General features: G+C 37.2%; 1 pseudogene; it reads right to left on the bottom strand.

Moving 5' to 3' along the window:
- LOC107615624 lies at nt 6,020–12,768 on the bottom strand (annotated as a pseudogene).

Here is an 18,472-nt window from a genome sequence, read left to right as displayed (position 1 = left end):
AGATACCTTTCTAGGCGTTAAATGCCAGAATGGGTACCATTCTGGGCGTTTAACGCCAGAATTGCAACATCTTGGACGTTTAGAAAAACGCCCAGTGACAAAGGATTTCTGGCGTTTAATGCCAGTCAGAAGCAACAGCTGGGCGTTAAACGCCCGAAAGAAGCATCAGCTTGGCGTTAAACGCCCAAAACAAGCAACAAATGGGCGTTAAACGCCAGAATGAGTGCCATTCTGGGCGTTTAACGCCAGGAATGTGGAGGGGAGGAAGTTTTGTTTCCAACTCAAATTTTTTCAAATTTCCATGGTTCCATCCAAAATTTCTTGCATAAACATGTTACAAACTATCATCTTTCAATTTCAATTTCAAAAAAAATATAAAACAAATTAAAAATAAATTTTTCTTTAATCCTAAAAAAAATCTTTTTCAAAACTAATCTATCTTTTTAATTTCTTCTCAAATCTTTTTTTCAACTCATATTATCTTTTCAAATTCAAATTTATCTTTTTCAAATCTCTCTCATATCTTCTAAATTTTAAAATTGCATCTTTTGAATATCATATTTATCTTTTACAACTCACATCTTCTATCATATCTTTTACAATTCATATCTTCTATCATGTCTTTTTCAAAATTTTCGTGCCCACCCCTCTCCCTTTTAAATTTCCATTCGGCCACCCCTTGTCCTCCACCATTCGAATTTGGCTCTCCTTCTATTTCTCTCCTTTCCTTTCTTTTGCTTGAGGACAAGAAAACCTCTAAGTTTGGTGTGTTTTTCCGTGATCACCAAGCTAAGACTCACTAAGATCATGGCCCCCAAGGAAAAACAAACCACTTCAAGAGGGAAGAAAGAGAATAATCCAAAACCACTTTGGAATCAAGAGAGGTTCTTAACAAAAGAACATGCAGACCATTACTACAAAATAATAGGTCTAAAGATCAGTGATCCCGGAAGTTAAATTCGATCTGAAAGAAGACGAATATCCGGATATCCAAGAGCAAATTCGAAAAAGGGGCTGGAAATCCTAGCTAATCCTGAGACAAAGGTGGAAAGAAACATGGTTCAGGAATTCTACTCAAATCTGTGGCAAACGGATAAGTAGAGAAGGACTGGAATCACCTTCTACACCTTTCGAACCATGGTCAGAGGGAAGGCTATTTACTTCCACCTTGACAAAATAAGAGAGGTCTTCAAGCTGCAACAACTATAAGATGACCCGGACTCCTTTAATAGGAAGAATGGTGAGATCAGATAAGCGCTTGGACCAAGTTCTAGAGGACATATGCATCCCCTGGAACCAAGTGGACAACCAACACAAAGGGTGTCCCAAATCAACTCAAGAAAGGGGATCTCAAACCAGTCACTAGGGGCTAGCTGGACTTCATTGGGCGTTCCATATTGCCCACCAGTAACCGCTCTGAGGTCACTCTCAAAAGAGAAGTGATGATCCATTGTATTATGCAGGGAAACGAAGTAGAGATTCATCATCTGATTTCTTGTGAGCTTTACACAATTGCAAACAAGAACTCCAAAGAAGCCAAATTGGCTTACCCTAGCTTAATGTCTCTGCTATGCAAAGACGCTGGGGTAAAGATAGAAGTGGATGAGTATATCCCAGTTGAGCACCCAATCACCAAAAAGTCAATGGAAGGACAACAAGTGCAAGATAACTCCATCAAAAGGAGGGCACAGAAGTTCCTCCTAGAAATCCCTCAGATTGACTACTGGACCCGCCTAGAAGCATCTGTCACCAAGCTGCAAGAAGCTATGGATCAACTGAAAGAAGAACAGCAAGTTCAAAACAGCATGCTCTGCAAACTGCTGAAGGAACAAGAGAAGCAAGGGCGTGAGCTACAGGAGCTGAAGCGCCAGAAGTTGTCTCTTGAAGGGCCAGACACCCTACAGATTGAAGGAGCATCCATCTCCCAAAATAAAGGTTGTTGAGTCCTAATCTTAACTCTGTGATAACTTTTGCTATTAGAGATCTACCTTAGGAGTCACATGAATAATAGTAATTAGTATCTTTATTTTTATTTTTATTTTTTTATTATTATCTCCAAGTAAGCTATAATTTATTTTTCTCATCATCATTAAACATGAATAAAATAGCAGATTTTTTAGAATAAGGAGGCAGTTTTATTTTCGAGTTCTTAATAAGAACAATTCAAATTATTTATATGTGGTGGCAATACTTTTTGTCTTCTGAATGAATGCTTGAACAGTGCATAATTTTTGATAGTGAAGTTTATGAATGTCAAATTTGTTGGCTCTTGAAAGAATAATGAAAAAGGAAAAATGTTATTGATAATCTGAAAAATCATAAAATTGATTCTTGAAGCAAGAAAAAGCAGTGAATACAAAGCTTGCGAAAAAAAATGTGGCGAAAAATAAAAGAAAAAGGAAGAAAAAAAAAGAAAAGCAAGCAGAAAAAGGCAATAGCCCTTTAAACCAAAAGGCAAGGGTAATAAGGATCCAAGGCTTTGAGCATTAATGGATAGGATGGCCTAAAGGAATAAAATCCTGGCCTAAGCGGCTAAACCAAGTTGTCCCTAACCATGTGCTTATGGCGTGAAGGTGTCAAGTGAAAAACTTGAGACTGAGCGGTTAAAGTCGTGGTCCAAAGCAAAAAGAGTGTGCTTAAGAACTCTGGACACCTCTAACTGGGGACTTTAGCAAAGCTAAGTCACAATCTGAAAAGGTTCACCTAGTTATGTGTCTGTGGCATTTATGTATCATGTGGTAATACTGGAAAACAAAGTGCTTAGGGCCACGGCCAAGAATCATAAAGTAGCTATGTTCAAGAATCAACATACTAAACTAGGAGAATCAATAACACTATCTGAATTCTGAATTCCTATAGATGCCAATCATTCTGAACTTCAAAGGATAAATTGAGGTGCCAAAACTATTCAGAAGCAAAAAGCTACTAGTCCCGCTCATCAAATGAGAATTTGGGCATCATATAGAACTCTGAGATGTTATTGCCTCTTGATTTTCTTTCTATCCTGTTTTGTTTATCTAGTTGCTTGAGGACAAGCAACAGTTTAAGTTTGGTGTTGGGATGAGCGAATATTTTATACGCTTTTTGGAGCTATTTTCATATAGTTTTTAGTAGGATTTAGCTACTTTTTAGTATAGTTTTATTAGTTTTCATGCAAAAATCATATTTCTGGACTTTACTATGAGTTTGTGTGTTTTTCTGTGATTTTAGGTATTTTCTGGCTGGAATTGAGGGACCTGAGCAAAAATCTGATTCAGAGACTGAAAAAGGACTGCAGATGCTGTTGGATTCTGACCTCCCTGCACTCGAAATGGATTTTCTGGAGCTACAGAAACTCAATTGGCGCTTTCTTAATTGCGTTGGAAAGTAGACATCCAGGGCTTTCCAGCAATATATAATAGTCCATACTTTGCCCGAGTTTTGACGACGCAAACTGACGTTTAAACGCCAATTTTCTGCCCTATTCTGAAGTTAAACGCCAGAAATAGGTTACAAACCAGAGTTAAATCCCACAAACAGGCTGCAACCTGGTGTTTAACTCTAAAAGAAGCCTCTACACGTGTAGAGCTTAATGCTCAGCCCAAGCACACACCAAGTGGGACCCGAAAGTGGATTTCTGCACTATCTATCTTAGTTTACTCATTTTCTGTAAACCTAGGTCACTAGTTTAGTATAAAAACTACTTTTAGAGACTTACTATGTACCTCATGACATTTTACATTTGAATTTGTATCTTCTACAGCATGAGTCTCTAAACTCCATGGTTGGGGGTGAGGAGCTCTGCTGTGTCTCGATGAATTAATGCAATTACTACTGTTTTCCATTCAATCACGCTTGTTTCTATTCTAAGATATTCACTCGCACTTCAACTTGATGAATGTGATGATCTGTGACACTCATCATCATTCTCACCTATGAACGCGTGCCTGACAACTACCTCTGTTCTATCTACAATAGCTTGAGTCCATATCTCTTGGGTTTCTAATCTAAGATTAGAACCTTCGTGGTATAGGCTAGAATTATTGGCGGCCATTCTTGAGATCCAGAAAGTCTAAATGGACTGACAGACGCAAAAGGATCAATGGATCCTATTCCAACATGAGTGAGAACCGACAGATGATTAGCCGTGCGGTGACAGGACATTTGGACCATTTTCACTGAGAGGATGGATGGTAGCCATTGACAAAGGTGATCCACCAACATAGTAGGGTGGAGGGGGTTGATTCCATGAAGAATGTTCATATGAGTTCGGCTCCTCTATCATTTGATTTTCCATTCCTTGGCACAAACCATCGTTAAAATCACCAATTCCTATAACATTTCAACAACCATACAACTCGAAACCACAAGGGTAATTAGTATTCGTGAAAAAGAAAAAATAAAGATAAAATAAAACAAAATTCAAGAGCTAATTAAAAATTACTATAAATGACTAAAATAACTGATAAAAAATAATGCATAAAAATTGATGGATGATGTGATGAAGAAATAAAAAATAAAGGAAAAATAAAAATATGAAAAATTACATAAAAAATAAATTGAAAAATCGGTCAAAACGTAGAATTTCAAAAAAATAGTGTGGCTCACAAAGTGAGTCTTTTTAGAATGTGTAAAAAAACAGAGCAGCACCTATTCATACATCAAAAATACTAAAAATGGTCAAAATAGTAAAAATTCATATGCATGCATGAAAGGAGACTAACTGTAACAACCCTAGTTTTTGAAAATCAAATAATTAGTTATTTGTGATATATTATATTTGTTGATAACTTTATTTTAAGAAACTTAGTTTACTAAAGGTAATTAAATAGAGTTTCATGATAATTGAAGTTTAAATTAATTAGAATTTTTATATAATCCTTATTAGATATTTGGTATAATTGAAATTATAATTTTGATAATTGAAAAATAAGAAGATTTGTATAATTTAATTTAAATAAATTCTATTTTGAATGAATTATGTTATTAATTTGAACTTCTAGAAAATGATTTTATTAAAAATGATTAGATTGATATTTATAAATACTTTAAGTTTAAGTCAATTATTATTTTTGTACAATTTTTATTATTAGTTATTTTACAATTTGAAATTAGTGTTCCGGTGATAGAAAAATAATGAAAAATTATACCATTTGATTTGAATAATTAATATTGAGTTTAAAACTATATTTTATAAAAATATGATTAATATGTTCATTTTATAATTTAAATCAGAGATAATTAATTGAATTTAGCAATATGATAAATAATGTTCCGAAATATTTCTAATAGAGTATATCTTGTTTTAAAATTACTCTATCCTCCAATTTTATCAAAATATCTATTTATATCTATCCATATTCTTTTATAAAATCCCTAATTTCTAACCCTAATTCCCAAGTCAAACTCAAAAATCCTAAATTTCTAAATTGAGAAACCCTAACCCTAATTTTCCCCCCATTTCCCCAGCCTCTGAATGCAGCCCCGACCCCCTTTCTTCCTAAACCTAACCGCCGCAGCCTCACCTTCTTTCAACGTACAAACGCATACACACTGAAAAAATGGGGAAACAGAGAGAAAGAGATCTGAGAAAGAGAGGAAAGCGAAGGGAGACAGTGCTGGCTGGGCCCTCACCGCCGTCGCCGTTGCCGTCAAGCGTGAAGGGTAGAGAGGAGAGAGCCTGCGTCCGAGAGAGAAGAGATGTTGTCTACCGTCACTATCGCCACCCTGGAGCTCGCTGTCGAGCTGTTTCACAACGCCGTCCCGTCCACGGAGCCACAAGCTTGCGTTACTGCCGATCCGTCCAGAAGCCGCCGTCGAGGGAACATAATCGCGAAGAGAGAGAGACGCACAAAGAGAAGCCCGCGACCAGCCTTGTCGCCGTCAGCGCTGCAGGTTGCTGTCACCATCCTTGTGAGCTGCCACTGCGTCGCCGTTACTGAGCTGCAGCGCCGCCGTTGCCGCACTCTGCTGCTGCCGCGTCTCACTAAGCCACCGCTGGAGGAGGAGCGCTCGCCAGTTCTACCTCTGCTTCTAGTTTCTAGAATCTGAGAAGAAGCCACCGCCACTGCTGAAACTGTTGGTTTTGTTGCTCTGTCCTTGCTCTAGATCCACTCTGAGCCGTTACCATCACCGTTTGGCTGACACTAAGGCTTTCTACTGCCACCGGAGCTGCCCAGGACCACCACTGTGGCTGCCATAGGAACAGAACAGGTGCCAAAATCTAACATAATGCCGTTGTTGTCGATTAGAGATGCCAAAACTACCGCTGCTGTTGTGGATTTGGAATACTGGGTGTGTCGCGTTTAAATTCTGCAAATTTCGACACTCTGAGGTAGGGGATTTAACGTTTTTAATTTAGAATGCCTACAAAGTTATTTGAATAAGTGCAAATGGTTAACAATGGTTAAGATTCTCTTAGTTGACATGAATGACTTGAAATGGATTTGAAGTTAGTTAATTGTTGTGATTATTCTGAGCTGTGGTTGAATTTAGATGCTGCTGTGATTAATGATTAATTTAGTATAATTTATTAAATTGAAGTATGCCGAGTTAATTATTGAAAAGCTGTCGTATGGATAATTGCTGAATTGGTTGAAATCTGGTTGTGAATTGTATTTTGCATTACTGATTTTTGTGATGAGTTGACTGCGATTCTGATCTTGAATGAGTTATTTTGAATTGTTTGATATTGAATTGGAATTTTAATATATTGGAATGGCTGTAAAATGGATTTGTGACAGGTTGGAATTGGTTGAAATGTAGCTGCAAATGGTGATTCATTTAATTTTACTTATTAAATTGAAACATGATGAGTTAATTATTGAATGAAATGTAATTGAGAGAAGTTAGTTGTGGTGATTATTCTGAGTTATGTTTGAAGTTGGATGCGGATGTGAATTGAATTTGGGTTATGGTTGTGATATTGACTGGCTTTGTTATCGCGAGTAATTAACTGATGAGATTTACTTTGGTTTGAGGCTGTGAATGTCTTTGGACTTTGTTGTGAATGTTTGAAGCTGTAATTGATATTGGTTTTTTAGATTTTGATGGAATTGTTGAAAGGTTCTGATTCTATGTGGTTATACTGAATTAGTTGAGTTGTATGGTTGTATTCTGGTTATTGAGAGTAAGTGCTTCTTGTTGTTTTTAGTTATCTAATGTATCGGATTGGCTGTGAAATTGACTTGTGACTGGTTAGAATTGGTTTTGGTAGTTATTAATGTTGGTTCATGATTAATTAGAATTAAGTTTGAGAACTATTAAAAGATTGAAGTTTGATTACCAAATCATTCTTTTCAAGCCTGACTTTTAAAACAAGATAGTAACTTTGCTAAAGAGTAAATGACATTAATTAGAATTATGAAAGGCTGAATTTTGGGATTACTAGTTGATTGAGTTTAATTTGAAAGGATTCTATAACTTGTGAATGTAGTTAAGAATTGATGAGATGAAAATTGGTGATAAGAAAATAAAAAGATAGATAAGGGGTTTTTCCTACTAGACCTCTAAGACACCTGTTCTTAGCAACCTAGGTCACTGGAAGGGATTCCCTACTAGACCTTCAAAGAACCTGTCCTTGATAACCTAGATCAGAGGGACAAAAACTGAAAGAAACCACTACGCAGATCACCTTAGTGTTGGATCCTCCAATCTTCCTCATGCAACAAGTGAAGCAAATCACTCACCTCACTTCTCACACAATAAAAAGTGCTTAAAAGCAACTAAAATTTATTCATCAAAGTTATGTAAATTGTCTCACCAAAGGTGTTTAAATAGGCACCTAATAACTAACTAAAAGATAAGATAACTAATTTAAATCAGATTTGATCTTATTGGATTAGATCAGATTTGATTTAAATTTTAAAATCCTAAAGATATAATAACTAATTTAAATCAGATTTGATCTTGTTAGATTAGATCAGATTTGATTTAAATTTAAAATCCCTAAAAATACTACTAAGCATAGAAGATTTAAAATAAGTCTTCTAACAAACTTTTGACCACATAACAAACTAAAACAAAAGTCTAGAATTTCGAAATTTAAAGATAAATTATGCCTCCCACTAAATTCGGAAAGCATTATTGGGCTTCTTGCTGTCCTGACTTGGCCCAATGGGCCTTGCCCATTCTTCTTTGGTTAGAACTTGATGTAACTCCATATGCACAAGCGCTGCCAGGTTCCCAAAACTCTCCTTGAGCTTCTTTGCACGTGCTCTAGTGATGGGGCCCTCTGAAAGTGTGAAATTCCCATTCTGCCCTTTTGTCTTAGAATGCCCCTGTTGTTTTTTCGAGCATGTATCATTCCCACCTTCCTAAAAAAGATTCGTCCTCAAATCTGTGTCCATATCAAAAGGAGAGAGATCGGAAACATTGAAGGTAGCAGAGACATTATACTCACCTGGTATGTCAATCTTGTAGGCATTGTCATTGATCTTCTCAAGCACTTGGAATGGGCCATCCCCTCTAGCATCAAGTTTAGTCTTCCTCTGAGTAGGAAATCTCTCCTTCCTCAAATGTACCCAAACCCAATCTCCTGGTTCGAAGACTATATGCTTTTGGCTCTTGTTAATCCTTTCAGCCGTGGTTTTGTTCTTCCTCTCAATTAGGTCATGAGACTTTGCATGTATTGCTTTAACTTTCTCAGCCTTGCTAGCTCCATCTAAACTAATAAGTTCACTCAAAGATAAAGGCATTAAATCTAAGACAGTGAGAGGATTAAAACCATAGAAAAGTTCAAAGGGTGAAAAACCAGTGGAAGAATGGATTGTCCTATTATAAGCAAACTCAATAAAAGGTAAATAATCTTCCCAGGTTTTCAAATTCTTACCAACAATAGCACGCAATAAGGTTCCCAATGTCCTATTTACGACTTCAGTTTGACCATCAGTTTGAGGGTGACAAGTAGTTGAGTATAACAATTTTGTTCCCAACTTGCTCCACAAAACTTTCCAAAAGTGACTTAAGAATTTAACATCACGATCAGAAACAATAGTTTGGGGAACACCATGTAAGTGCACAACTTCTCGAAAGAATAGGTCAGCAATATGTGTGGCATCATCAGTTTTATGGCAAGCAATGAAATGAGCCATTTTACTAAATCTATCTACCACAACAAAAATGCTATCTCGACCTCTCCTAGTTCTAGGCAAACCAAGAACAAAATTCATAGAAATATCAACCCATGGATGCATAGAAACAGGTAAAGGAGTATACAAACCATGTGGTAAAGACTTAGATTTAGCTTGCTTACATGCAATGCATTTAGCACAAAATGTCTCAACATCTTTACGCATGTGGGGCCAGTAAAAATGCTCAGATAAAACATCCAAGGTCTTATGCACACCGAAATGACCCATCAAACCCCCACTATATGATTTTAGAACAAGTAACTCCCTAATAGAACAAGTAGGTACACAAATCCTATTACCTCAAAAAAGAAAGCCATCATGCTTATAGAATTTGTTATATGCACCATGTTCGCATGTAGCATAGATAGAGGCAAAAGCAGAATCAGTTGCATACAATTCCTTCATACACTCAAAACCTAACAGTTTAGAAGTAAGGGTTGTGATTAAGGAATATCTTCTGGATAATACATCAGCAACCACATTCTCTTTACGTTGCTTATAGGTGATTACATATGGAAATTATTCAAGGAATTCTATCTATTTTGCATGTCTCTTGTTCAGCTTCCCTTGGCCCTTCAAGTGTTTGAGGGATTCATGGTCAGTATGTACCACAAATTCCTTAGGTAGCAAATAATGCTGCCATACTTCCAAAGCTCGCACCACGGCATAAAGCTCTTTATCATAAGTGGAGTAGTTGAGATGGGCCTCATTCAACTTCTCACTGAAATAGACGATTGCTCGCTTTTCCTGCATCAAAACAGCACCTATACCAATTCCGGAAGCATCACATTCGATTTCAAAAGTTTTAGAAAAATCTGGTAAAATAAGAATGGGGGCAGAACACAATAATTCTTTCAAGGTGTTAAAGGCAAGTTCTTGTTCCTGATCCCATTTAAAGTTGACATGTTTCTTGATGATTTCAGTTAAAGGTGCAGCAATAGTAGAAAAATCTTTAACAAACCTCCGATGAAAACCCGCAAGACCATGAAAACTTCTAACATCAGAGACACTCTGAGGTGTGGGCCATTCTCTAATAGCCTTCACCTTCTCGTCATCTACCTCAATTCCTGCAGAACTTATCACAAAACCTAGGAATACAACTTTACTCAGACAAAACGAGCACTTTTGGAGATTAGCATACAATTTTTCCTTTCTAAGTACCTCTAAAATAGATTGAACATGCAAAATATGATCATCAAGACATTTACTGTAGATAAGGATATCATCAAAATAAACAACCACAAATTTACCTAAAAACTCTCGCAAAACATGATTCATTAGTATCATGAATGTACTAGGTGCATTAGTCAAACCAAATGGCATAACTAACCACTCATACAAACCATATTTAGTTTTGAAAGCTGTTTTTCATTCATCACCAAGTTTCATTCCTATTTGATGATAACCACTCCTTAAATCTATTTTAGTAAAAATAACAGAACCATGCAATTCATCAAGCATATCATCAAGTCTAGGAACAGGATGGCGATACTTTACCGTAATCTTATTTACAGCTCTGCAGTCAACACACATTCTCCATGAGCCATCCTTCTTAGGCACCAATAGTACTGGAACAGCACAAGGACTCATGCTTTCTTTCAACAAACCCTTAGCCAAAAGGTCCTCAACTTGCCGTTGCAGTTCCTTCGTCTCCTCAGGATTGGTCCGGTAAGCTGGCCGGTTAGGAATGCTTGATCCGGGGACAAAGTCAATCTGATGTTCAATGCCTCGTAATGGAGGTAAACCTGAGGGCATCTCATCTGGAAATACATTGCCAAATTCCAGCAAGAGTGAAATAAAAGCACTAGGCAGGTTATGGTAAGTTTTAATGGTAGAAAGTAAAGACTCTCTAAATCGTACTAACACCAATGCTTTTTTTTCCTAAACTAGCATGCTTCAGATTCCTCTCTTTTGCATAAAAACATATTTTGTGAGCACTCTCACTCTCCACAGATGCTTCTCTTTTAGAACTCTCTTTTTCACTCAGACCCTGACTCTTTTTTGCACACGTTTCATCTCTCAAAGCCCTCTCTTTACCCTCTTGTTTTTCAATTTTCTCACATCCTAAAGACTCTTTAGTAGATTTGTGCATGTTCAATTGCTCCAGGTACACTTCTTTAGGTGTCAAAGGTGCAAGGGTAATCTTCTTCCCAAGATAAGTGAAGGAGTATCGGTTTGTCAAACCGTCATGGACCACCTTCCTATCATATTGCCATGGACGGCCTAGGAGTAGATGACAAGCCTGCATGAGAACCACATCACAAAGTACCTCGTCACTATATCTCCCAATAGAGAACTATATGCGGGCTTGCTTCATAACCTTCAATTCACCAACATCACTTAGCCACTCCAGTTTGTAAGGGTTAGGGTGTTTGGTGCATTTCAAACCCAATTTTGTGATCAAAGTAGAGCTAGCAACATTTGTATGACTTCCAGCATCAATAATCATGAGTCCAACCTTACCTCCCAATAAAACTTTTGTATGAAAGATGTTCTCTCGCTGTTCTAGACGATCGCCCTTGGCTTGTACATTTAAGATCCTCCTAGTAACAAGGGTCTCACCGCTAACAGCATACTCAACTATATCTTCATTATCTGTAGTATCATCCGCATGTGGCATGTCTTCATACCCATCTAAGTTATCAGATTCTGAAAAAATATCATTTGCTTTAATTACCATGGTCATTTTATTTGGACACTCGGAAGCATAATGGCCTAATCCGCGGCACTTAAAGCAGGTAATATCACGATGCCGTGCAGGAGATTTAGAAGTAGAATTAAGCATGTGCGTCTTCCTGTTCTGCTCTGTGGGCTTCTCCTTTGATTCGGTAGGTTTGGATCCAGTTTTCTCCCCGAAATTAGCACCTCTCGAATCCCACCTTGAAGTAGAATTACGCAGCCCTTTTGCCTTTTGCTGTCTTTCCACCTTGATAGCTAGGTTCACCAAGTCTTCCATAGTCACAAATGGGAGATGTTCTACAGTATTTGCAATGTCTCGGTTCAACCCACTCAAGAAACGTGCCATAGTAGCCTTAGACTCCTCCTTAATATTTGCTTGGATTAGCAGCATCTCCATCTCCTTATGATACTCATCTACAGACTTAGAACCTTGGTATAACCGTTGGAGCCGTTGATGTAGCTCTCTGTAGTAGAAAGAAGGAACAAATTGTTGTCGCATGACCTTCTTCATCTTCTCCCAAGACAGAATTGGTGGTTTTCCATTCTGCCTCCTCTGTTTGTCCAGCTAGGCCCACCAGACAAGGGCATAATCTGAGAATTCTACAGCCGCTAGTCTTACCTTTTTTACATCAGAGTAGTTATGACACTGAAATAAGAGCTCTACCTTGCGTTCCCATTCCAGGTATGCCTCAGGGTCACTTCTGCCTTTAAATTCTGGGATGCGTATCTTGATAGCATTAAGGTTATTATCAACATCTGCCGGTTGTCTATGATGCCGAGATCTGGATGAAGTCTCCTCCTCAGACTCCGTAGAATCATTATGAATAGATTCTTGTGACCGTGCTTTTCGCCTAGGGGAAAAAGAATTAATTCGAGAATCCATGTTATCAAGACGTTGTTGAATCCATGTAAGGATGATGGAAAGTGCATCGAGGCGGAAAGTTAGTTGTGGATCGGGGTTCTTTTCAGTGTTAGCCATCAATGAACCTGTAAAAGAAAAGACCTTACAGCACTCTTCTCATGTGTATCACTCGGAATAGGACACTCGTGTTTCACTCAATACGTGGCTTTTACCCTCTGATGAGCTCACCACTATTGTCTTTTTCCACTCTTGGATTGCCTTAACAAGTTACACTTCAGAAGGTGAGGAATTGAGACACCAAACTAAGATAATCTGAATGATAGAAACGTTCAACTTGACAAGAAGACAATTAAAGTATGTGAAAAAGGAAACAATGAATGATACTAGGATGACAAAAACTAGCAAAATTGAATCCTAAGTGGAACCCAAGGAAAATTTGAAAAGATAAAACAAAGGAAAAATTTAAAATTTCATTTTTTTTAACTGGAATAAACAGAAATTGCAGTAATAGAATTTAAGGAAGAATTTTTTTTTTCATTTTTTTTGAATCTAAAGTTAATTTGCAGAAATTGAAGAGAAAAATAAAAAGATTAAACAAGACCCATGGAACCTGTAGATAAATAAGAATTTATCTACGACCTGTAACTGATACCAGATGATAAGAAAATAAAAAGATAGATAAGGGGTTTTTCCTACTAGACCTCTAAGACACCTGTTCTTAGCAACCTAGGTCACCGGAATGGATTCCCTACTAGACCTTCAAAGAACCTGTCCTTGACAACCTAGATCAGAGGGACAAAAACTGAAAGAAACCATCACGCAGATCACCTTAGTGTTGGATCCTCCAATCTTCCTCATGCAACAAGTGAAGCAAATCACTCACCTCACTTCTCACACAATAAAAAGTGCTTAAAAGCAACTGAAATTTATTCATCAAAGTTATGTAAATTGTCTCACCAAAGGTGTTTAAATAGGCACCTAATAACTAACTAAAAGATAAGATAACTAATTTAAATCAGATTTGATCTTATTGGATTAGATCAGATTTGATTTAAATTTTAAAATCCTAAAGATATAATAACTAATTTAAATCAGATTTGATCTTGTTAGATTAGATCAGATTTGATTTAAATTTAAAATCCCTAAAAATACTACTAAGCATAGAAGATTTAAAATAAGTCTTCTAACAAACTTTTGACCACATAACAAACTAAAACAAAAGTCTAGAATTTCAAAATTTAAAGATAAATTATGCCTCCCACTAAATTCGGAAAGCATTATTGGGCTTCTTGCCCATTCTTCCTTGGTTAGAACTTGATGTAACTCCATATGCACAAGCGCTGCCAGGTTCCCAAAACTCTCCTTGAGCTTCTTTGCACATGCTCTAGTGATGGGGCCCTCTGAAAGTGTGAAATTCCCATTCTGCCCTTTTGTCTTAGAATGCCCCTGTTGTCTTTCCGAGCATGTATCAATTGGATTGTTGGATTATGTGAGAATTGCGAATTGTGGATTTTTTGGTTGCTTGAGAATCTTGTATTTGATAATTATTGGGAAAGGATTGTTGAATTGTTGAGAAAGAGGGAACCCGTCAGGGTGGCTAAGTCTAAGTTTTAGGGGAGGTGCTGCCGAAATTCTATAAAAATCTAAGGTTTTATTTGAAAAGTTATTTTAGAAGCTTTGAATTTGGAAAAATATATTACTTGAGTTTTATTTAGTTAAGAAAAGAATTATTCTATTTTGAATTCGATTTACCAAATAAAGGTTTATGTTTCAAAATTAAATTATTTAAGAAAGAAACTATGTTTTGAGATTGATTCAATATGAAAAGAATTATGTTTTAAGCTTGAAATAAAGGATTACTTTTTTAGAAGTTTGACGAATTTATAATATTTTAATTTGAATAGTAAAGAGAGAGATGATTTTTGAGTCTTTGGGAAGTTAGTAAACTTGAAAAAGAGTTTTATTTGGTTACTTTTAGTAAGAGGGTGATGTTTTGAAAAGTACTTAGCGAATTTAAAATAAATGATTTTCTTGAGTCTTTTGAAAGAAAATTAAACTAGAAAATAGTTTTAAAATTGGTTCGAGTTAAGAGGTTGAAAAAGTGGAAGCTGTAAAGTCTGTACAACATGATTGAATAAAGAAAGAGAGAGATATTGTATAAGAATATGTAACTGGAGATGAATAACGAGAATGATAACTTATGATGATAATTACACTGATTCTTTTGAGGAAAGGTATTCAGTTTATGAAATTGTTGGCAAGGACGTGGGTTTTGTCCCGCTTGCGTATTTATGATTATAAAAGAGAATAAAAAGCAGAGGACCTGTTGAAAGGTCATTTGTTGCTTGAGGCAACCCAAGAGATGTGTTTATTCATTTGTTGCGTTAAGGCAATGCCGGATATACTTGTATGATGATCTACTGCGTGAAGGCAGTCAGATAGATAGTGGTGCGACCACTGAGAACGCTTTCCTACAGTACAGATCCATATTTTAATTCTGTAAAGCAGAGGGGTTATTTCCTGCTACAGAAGTACCGCGATCACCTGTTCCATTTCTGTAGTGGCAGAGGGGTTATTTCCTGTATACAGAAGGTGTGTCAGCATACATCCCTGCAATGGCAGATGTGTTATTTCCTGCGTGCAGTGGACCCTGTGGTGGCAGAGGGGTTATTTCCTGTACACAAGGGTATAGCCAACTGGAAAGCCATACCCATTTTAGCTGCTTCGGGTTACGTCGGGAGCGGGTAGAAACCGACAGATGAGCTCATTACCTGTACTAGGGCTAGACATGCATCATCCTTGTGTGTGCATTTGCATTTGATTGGGTTTGCTCGTTGTACTTTCCTATGATTGTGCTGTTTGCCTTGCTGTGACTTGTTTGTGTGTTGAATTGAATCTCTTGTTAGTGCTATTAGTTGGTGAATGTATGATGATGATTAAGAATTGACGTTGTGATTGAAAATTAATTATGTGGTTGTGAAATACTTAATGTGACCAGTTTTATATTTTGGAATTTGTTTTGAGCTTAGATTTTTTTGAAAGAGGTAAATAATTAGTTAAAGTAAAACCAAGAATAGTATTTTCAAAAAGGTTTGATAAAAATTATTAGTTTCCTTGAGTATGTTAATTATTTGCATGTTAATCATTACTTTTACGGCATTCCCATTCCCTACTGAGAACGTGTGGTTTGTTCTCACCCCAAAATCTTCCACCCTTTCAGTGACACAGGTTCGAAGATTCAATTTGAAGCTGCGGACGATTATAGAACTTATTTATGATTTAAGCTTATGATTTAAGTTTCTTTCATAGAATTCCCTCGCCTTTGTAGCTTTAGTTTTTATTTTATGCAGAGGGATAGGAGTTGTACCTGAATTTTATTTAAATTATTTTGTATAATATTACTATTATTAATAATTATGTGATTATTATTACTTGGTGATGTTTGCTATATGATTTTAATTAATAAAAACAAAATTTTTCTGGAATTTTCTATAAAACTGAATCGCGATATCGAATTAAAGGCTCAATAGTAAATAGTTAATAAAGGAAAACAGGTTAGTAACGCCTTACTTTCGGTATGATCATGACGTACTGGAAGTTGGGTCGTTACACTAACATACAAGTATATACACACATATTAAAATACAACATTTTCAAGGTAGCTATCGAACTAAACCATACTTTTTTTAGGTTTTGGAATTTTATTTTCTTTTGTAATAAAACAAGAGCTATCAAAAAATGAAAAAGAAGCATATTTACAATATTCACAACATGTCACAAAGAACCAATCTAATATTCCCTCCTTGATAACAACGTTAAATATTTTATGTACAAAAAATTGTTATTTGGAGTTAAATCCTCAAATTTGGTTTAATGTCTTTGTAGTATACCCCAAATACTAAACTTCCACAATCAAATTTAGGAGTGAAAGTTCTTTAAACCATCAAAATGTATAATAGAGCTTAAATGACTGGATCGACTCTCGTGGAGGGTACACGTAGATTAATCAAATGAAAAAGGAGAGAATTTCGAACAAAAAATTATTGAAGATTAAAAGGAAGTAACAATAAAAATACAAACTAAAGCAATTAACTAACAAATTAGAAGAAATTAAACTAGGCTTGACTTAGAGATACTTCCTAGAGTTATCTATCATTACTACTTTATCCAAGTTGATGAATTAAAGTGAATTTGTCCTAACAAGTTGTTCATACACTAGTCCGAGCTATAAGGGCCAGGTTGACCGAAGACAAAGGGACCGACCTCTTTAAAGGTTGGTCCACTGCCGACCTCTTCACAGAGAGCTCGGAAGATCGCCACGGAGGCCCAAAGAGGCCCAAAAATGAAGGACCACCGCCTACTAAGATGCAGATGGCAAAAGATATGATCTCACCTACCAAAAGATAAGATAAGATAACAAACTTATCTCAAAGGGAGATCGTCAAACACCACTATAAATACACTGGAGCACCTAGGTATAACTCATACTCCAATTCTATAAAAAACCTACCTAAAGCCCGTACTGACTTAAGCATCGGAGTCTCTTGCAGGTATCACCACACCCCGGTGATCAAGGACCAGTAGCATCTCAAGCTCCAACAAGTCGGACAAGACAGGCTTGACCAGACGAGAAGATCTCGTCTGAGATCGACCTCAACGTTTCAGGTAACCCTTGGAACATTGGCACCGTTGCCGGGGACCTGGAAGTCATCCTAAGATCATGGTGAATGACCCTCCTAACAACGACCACACCTCCGGCTTGGATGACGGTACACCAACAAAAAACGCAAATGTCACACCACCATCACCAAAAGATGCGAACCACTCTAAAAAGGATAAACAGCCTCAAAACACAGAAATCCTAGACACCATTCGTGAGCAACAGGATTGCCTCAAACAGCTTGAACAAGAGGCCGAAAGACAACGGGAAGCCGAGCGAGACCTGCGAAGAGAAACAAAACGGCGCAGAGAGCTAGAAGAAAAACTCCAAAAACTCGAAGCTAATCACAAAGCCAGGACTACTCGATCCAATCATGAAGAAAGTTCCCATAGAGAACATGACCCATTCACGAAAGAAATCAGGAAGGCTAAAGTCTCAAAGGACTTCAAGGCCCCTGACATGACCCCGTACGATGGAACATCTGATCCAAGCTATCATCTCAGCAACTTTAGGAGTCGGATGTATCTCACGAACCCCTCGGACGTAACTTGCTGCAAGGCCTTCCCGACTACTCTCACCAAAAAGGCTATAAAGTGGTTTGACAGCCTACCCCCAAGGTCAATCACAAGGTTTGATGACCTTGCCAAGAAGTTTCTAGCGAGGTTCTCCATTCAAAAAGAAAAAACCAAACACGCGCCAAGTCTTCTAGGGATCAAGCAAGGAGATTGGGAAAGCCTCTGAAGCTACATGGAAAGATTCAATAAAGCATGCCTCGTCATACAGAATCTCCCCACAGAAGCGGCTATCATGGGACTTATCAACGGCCTACGAGAAGTGCCCTTCAGCTACTATATATCTAAGAAACACCCCACATCTTTGAACGAAGTGCAAGAACGAGCTGAGAAATACATCAACATGGAGAAAAACTCCCGACTAGGGGAAACCTCCAAAAATGGGTTCTCCTACTCCTCTCGGGACAAAGATAAAGACCCAAGAGAAAAGGAGGACCAACTCGCAGAGAAGCCTAGGAAATACCATAACTATACCCCTATTCGGGTATCTTTAGTGGATGTCTATTGGGAAATATGCAACACGAAAAAGATCCCACCACCTCGCCCAATTAAGCACAAAAGAAGAGAAAATCGAACTGAGTACTGTGAA

The sequence above is a fragment of the Arachis ipaensis genome, chromosome B09, assembly GCF_000816755.2.
Source record: "Arachis ipaensis cultivar K30076 chromosome B09, Araip1.1, whole genome shotgun sequence".
NCBI classification, from domain to species: domain Eukaryota; kingdom Viridiplantae; phylum Streptophyta; class Magnoliopsida; order Fabales; family Fabaceae; genus Arachis; species Arachis ipaensis.
The sequence above is the reverse complement of the archived record's forward strand: the minus strand, read 5'-3'. Positions and strand labels throughout refer to the sequence as shown.